Source organism: Cavia porcellus, unplaced genomic scaffold (genome assembly GCF_034190915.1).
Source record: "Cavia porcellus strain 051 isolate PalLab524CR breed Dunkin Hartley unplaced genomic scaffold, mCavPor4.1 scaffold_16, whole genome shotgun sequence".
NCBI classification, from domain to species: Eukaryota; Metazoa; Chordata; class Mammalia; order Rodentia; family Caviidae; genus Cavia; species Cavia porcellus.
In genome coordinates, this window is record NW_026947499.1 from 3037971 (window position 1) to 3043394 (window position 5424).

General features: G+C 43.0%; 1 long non-coding RNA gene across 1 annotated transcript; it reads right to left on the minus strand.

The window, feature by feature from the left end:
- Positions 1-279: 279 nt before the first annotated feature.
- Positions 280-4850, minus strand: LOC134470601 (uncharacterized). The gene is made up of 2 exons (XR_010039551.1): positions 4625-4850; positions 280-3714 (listed from the first exon to the last, which is right to left on the minus strand). It is a non-coding gene; the product is annotated as an uncharacterized LOC134470601 (long non-coding RNA).
- Positions 4851-5424: the final 574 nt, after the last annotated feature.

Sequence of the window (5424 nt, forward strand, 5' to 3'; positions counted from 1 at the left end):
GGCTTAGGAGTTTGAAACAGGCTATAAATTCTTGTTTGTGAAGCTATGGTGATTTATATTGTCAGCTGTTTTAATAAGCACATCAATCATGGGCATCAAGTAGCAATATAACACCTACATAATTTAACATCCACCATTCATTACAGTTCTTGCACAACATGGAACATTATATGAGGACATTAAAGTAAATAGACGTAAATAACCCCAATGCTTAAACACACAAATGTTTGAGCCAAATATTAGTCAGCTTTCCAGCACTATGACAAATACTTGAGGTAATTAATTTATAGAGAGAAAAAGTTTATTTTGGCTCACAGTTTAGAGATACAGCTCAGGATCAATGAGTCTCACTGCTTCTGGGCATGAAGTGACCCAGGATAGTGACCAGTAAGCAAAGAAAAAAAAAAAGAAGAAAGTATCAGAGTATCCCTGTCCCCTGCAGGGGCATGATCTCAGGGACCTGAGGAGCTCCTACAAAGCCTTCAACACATGAGCCCCTGGGAAGCAGTCCAGACCTAAGCAGTAGAAATCCGGGAGCATAAAGACGGTAAGAACAAAACCCCAAAGTAGAAAAAACTGGTACTAGTAGATGATGCACATTTCTGGTTAGTTATAACAAATTACACTTTCATCCAGAGCCCCCATGCCTTCATAGTTTCAAGGAGAAAAATAAAAATATGTGCTGAAGGATAGGAATTGATGAATGAATACTTGTTTAACTACTAGACAGTGAAGTAACTGCAGGTTAAAGCTGAGTCCATCATATTTCAGGTGGGATAAACGAGAAACACAGTCTTTGCTCATTTCCTCTAGGTCACGGAGCAGCCACGGCTGCCTCATCACAGCCAACTCTGAGGAAGGATGATTTTGCACTTCCTTGAATGCAAGGCTATAAAGCAAGCACCATGAGGTGAGGTAGTCAGATGGCCTGGGAGAGACAGAAGTTAAAGGACCAAGATACTCAGGAGAAAGACAGTACCAGACACTTGAATTTCCTGCTCATTCCTACAAGAAAGGGAAGTGGATGCAATGGTCCTATCTTTTTCTTTGAATCTCAGGAAAGTTGACTTCCATGCCAGCTCCAAGTCTGTAGGACCCTTTTAAGGCTCAGCATGACTTTGATGGCAGTTTTTAGTCCAATAGTAAACACAGGACTTAAATTCCCCTGATCAAAAGAAAGAAAGGCCTTATAGTTTTGACTGTTCAGGATAACTATTTTTGTCTCTGAGATCAATAAATACACAGACGAAATAGCTAGTTGTACACTTCTTCCCAAAGAGCAATGAGACTTCAGGTGGACAGAGTGATGGAAAGCACCTATTGTGAACGACCCTGACCAACAACTGGGTTGAATATGGTCCAGCCCTCCCTGCCTTGGGCTGTACACTGTGAAATCTACTTTCCTGCATTGCTTTGGATTGGTCCAAACAGCCTCTTTAGCCACGGAGGAAGCGTTGTCTTGTCCTGTTTAGTGGGTAAAATATTCCTGTTTCCACAATTCAAGGAGCTTTCAGTGGGATAGAAAATCTGAAATATTTCTGTTCTGGTCCTGAGCCTGAGCATCTAGGGAAGGTAGTCCAGGGATAATGCAGTTCATCAAGCAGGACCTTAAGCTCTACAAATCACTCCATATGATATTCTGAGCATGGGAGATGTGCTGAGATTTGGAGTTATTCTCTTTTGGACAAACCTTGTGTTTCCTACTTTATTATGGACTCAGAATGAAAGGCAGGTGGATGCTATGTCAGCTAAGGTGATTGTGTTTGCTTCCTGTTGAATCATTTACAAAAAAGCACAAGATGAGAAAGAGAAATCACAAAAGTGGTCTGTAAGGGTTGTTCCCAATAAAGACTATGTGATTTTTAACTTTAATTTTCAACTTGCCTGAACTGAGGGAACACCTAGAAAACTGATGAATTACACTTCTGGATGAGTCCATGGGGGATTTTCTAAGAAGACTGGTGTGAGGCTCAGCAACCTGTGCAAAACAGATCTGGCCTGGAAGTGGGTGACATTGTCCAGGAGGCAGGAGCTGCTGGCAAAGAGCTGAAGATGGACGACCTTGCTGTCGTATGTCCTGAGCCCTTCTGCAGTGGGTACAGGATTTCTTGTCAACGCTGATAATGGACTTCATATCCCTCAGCCTTTGAATTCAGACTCATGCCCACACCTCTCCAGGGGAATTGCAGGTTTCAGCTTCAGATCGGAGCCTCACTAGCTGCCACCCTGCTCTGTATTCTTCCAGCTTCACAACTTTAGCTGATCACCTTCTGCATCCTCCATTGCAGACAGGCATTATGTGGTTGCTCAGCCTCTGTGGGAGACAATCTGATACCAGAAGTAAGGCAGCATCACATTCTGTGGGGTACTTGCTGTGACTGTGGCTCAGAACTGAGAACTAACAAAATGGAAGAGGAGCAGAGGGAGGGGACGAGGCAAGGAAGAGCCACATCATGATGGGAAGCTGGCCAACAACGATCTGGTGGCAGGTCTGGGCGGTATCCGATGATTGTGATGATGATGCTCATTCCATTTTTTCACTTGTTTATCTTCTTAGGTGAGTATCAAGGTGGCAGCCCCGTGCTGGGAAATGTGTTTCAGACTGAAGTGAACAACGTTTATCAGTTCCTGCACCCGTGGAATATGTGAGACAGTGTGGAAAACAGAGGAGACAGATGGTATCCACACAGCTACACTCGTACATCCTTGCTGTAAAATCGCACTGATGCAAAGAAAAGAAAAGCGCACAGACACACTAGAGAATCACCAAACTGGAAATGTGTGACCTTTAGGGAATCGGAAGGGCCTCTTTGAGGACGTATTGCTGGCTGGACGTTGGAGAGCACACATGACAGTTTTCCCTCGACCGGATGTTCCCGCTCTAAATGGTATGCAAGCACAAAACTTCTTTTTAATGTTTGGGTAGTTCACACACCAAAAATGTAGCCCAGCAGGCCTTGCATGTTGTTTTGCTCTTTGTAGCTTTCTTGATGGCCAGTGATAGTCTAAAAATATCATTATTTATATTTATTCTTTGCAGAGGAAACATATTTGTATAACTTTCAGTATAAAGTATTCTAATAACTTCTGTTTTATTACCTATTATTACTAAACTCTTGTTATACCTAATTTATTAATAAGACTTTGTTATAAGGCTGTGTATGTAGAGAAAATCAGTGTCTGCATAAGGCTCACTGCTATCCATGGTAGAAAGCAGCCTCAGCATCCTTGAGCTGTAGCTACCCTGAGCAAAGAGGAATGATGATAGATCTTCAGACTTGAGGTACAAAAACTCACATTCACAACAGCTATAAAAATAAAATGCATGCTTCTTCATACAGATGGTTGGATTCTGAGAAGAGACTTGGCTGTCTTTTAAAGACAGAGAGTGTGTGGAAGCCAGCGCATGGCTGTGCTGTTTATCACTGTGGTTTCTGATACCTGCCAAAGCAAAGCATTGCAAGAGAACTGAAGCAAAGTTCCTTTCTTGTTTTTCCTTCATGGTTCACTTAGCAGAGACAAAATCTTTAGTGTCCCCTTTCCTAATAGGGTCATGAAAGACTTGGAAAAGCGGAAAAGGCTGAAGCCAGTCCCTCTAGCTGCAGATGAACTTCACTGATTCCAGAAAAAAATTCACAGAATATGGTCCCCCCAAAATTTCCTGAATAATATCCACAGAGACTGTGGTGCTGTCTGTTCACAGAGGCACAACAGCTGTTTAAATGAAAACATCAACAGCATCATCCAGAATGCCAATGCATATATTCACAAAATAGAGGCAATGTTAAACATGTATTTATTAGAAATGTTTGAGGATTACAAAATGCCCAGCATGCCATGCATAAAAATGTTTCATAATTGTTATCTTGTTACTAGTATTAAAAGGATTTATTTTAAAATATTTTGTTGCTGGACTTCTAGGTGATTTCCAATAATTTAATCCTTTACACAACCCTGATGTCATATCTATGTATGGATCTTTCTAAACAAACTCATGTATTTAACACAGATATATAGATCAAATAAATTTTTTCATATTTCTAAGTATAAAAAACCTGCTATTTGCTATGAATCACAGAAGCAGACAACATGAAAATCCCCTACTTTATTTTGGCTTCTAGAAGTTCCTGTTATAGAAGTTACACGTCATCGTTTATTTTTAACAAGACACTGACCCACAAAGGTGTAACCTGCCATGACTGGCCAAGACCTTGTTCCCCAATTTTTAGATGATGATAACTGTCAAAAGTATTAAATCAATATGACAGAAATGAGTCAGGGTTAGGGCCGTTTCATGTCAACACACACGTAATCATAAGTAAGGTTTTAGTTTATGGATGGTTGGTGGAGAACTTAGATATAGAGAAATGAGCAAAGAGAAGCTGAGGACATGGAGGGTGTGACTCAGGGCCAACAGGATGGCCGAGACAGAGCAGGAAGAAGGCAGAAGGACCTAGGCATCCCTCGGGCAGGAGAGTGAGCCGGCCTTCCCTGCACAAGGGCCAGCAGAAGCATGGCATGCTGGCAGGCAGGGAGAGTGCCAGGCCTGCAGTAGGCTGCACCTCCGCTGACTACCACTAGACAGACATAACACAGGTCAGTAAATTACGGGCGGATTCCCCACCTCTACAGCGAGATGTGGCTCCTGCTGACTCTTCTAGATGTGACTCCAAGTGCCTGGCAGCTCAGGGTCCACAGGGCCCTGAGGCTGGACAGCCTCCAAAGTGGCCGCTCTGGGCAGGCGCAAACAGCGAAATTTGCGCAGGCGCAGATAGCGCCGAGTGTGGCTGGAGGCGGAGTCTCAAAGCCTGACCTTTCTGGGCGGGGCCGAGTGGGCTTTCTCACGCAGGCGTACTCTGCAGTTTGAGCAATGGCCGTGCGCAGGCGCAGACGCGGTATTCAGGACCATGGAGAGCGACTAGCAGAACAGGCCAGAAACCAGCGTAGCTCTGTCTGGAGCTGCTGGGAAGGGGAGCTTAATGGGTCGCAGGTGTTTCCAAAATGAGTTTAAAAGCTACGTATTTGTTTCTTTCATACATGTGAAAAGGAATCTTCCTTCAGTGTATGACATTCCAGGGAACAAGGAATTTTTTAATAAAACAGTTAAAATCGTCACTATTGAACTCTCCTGATAAGGGAGGAGAGATGAGATAACATAAGTAACCGTCTGCTCCGCTCATTCCGTCCATGTTTCATTTCTCAGTAATTCCTGCCCGAGGTCGAGTTTACAGTCTCCTGCTTGCTAGTCCACCAATAAGGAAAAAAAAAAAAAAAAAGGAAAGAAAGAGAAAGAAAGAAAGAAAGAAAATATATTGCTTGTAAATCAGAACTACCAGTTCCCATCACAGAAAACCCTTTCATTTCCAGTCAGCAGAGATTTCTCGACAGCTGTGAGCTTGTTCAGGACTCCCAAAGTGACAAGTG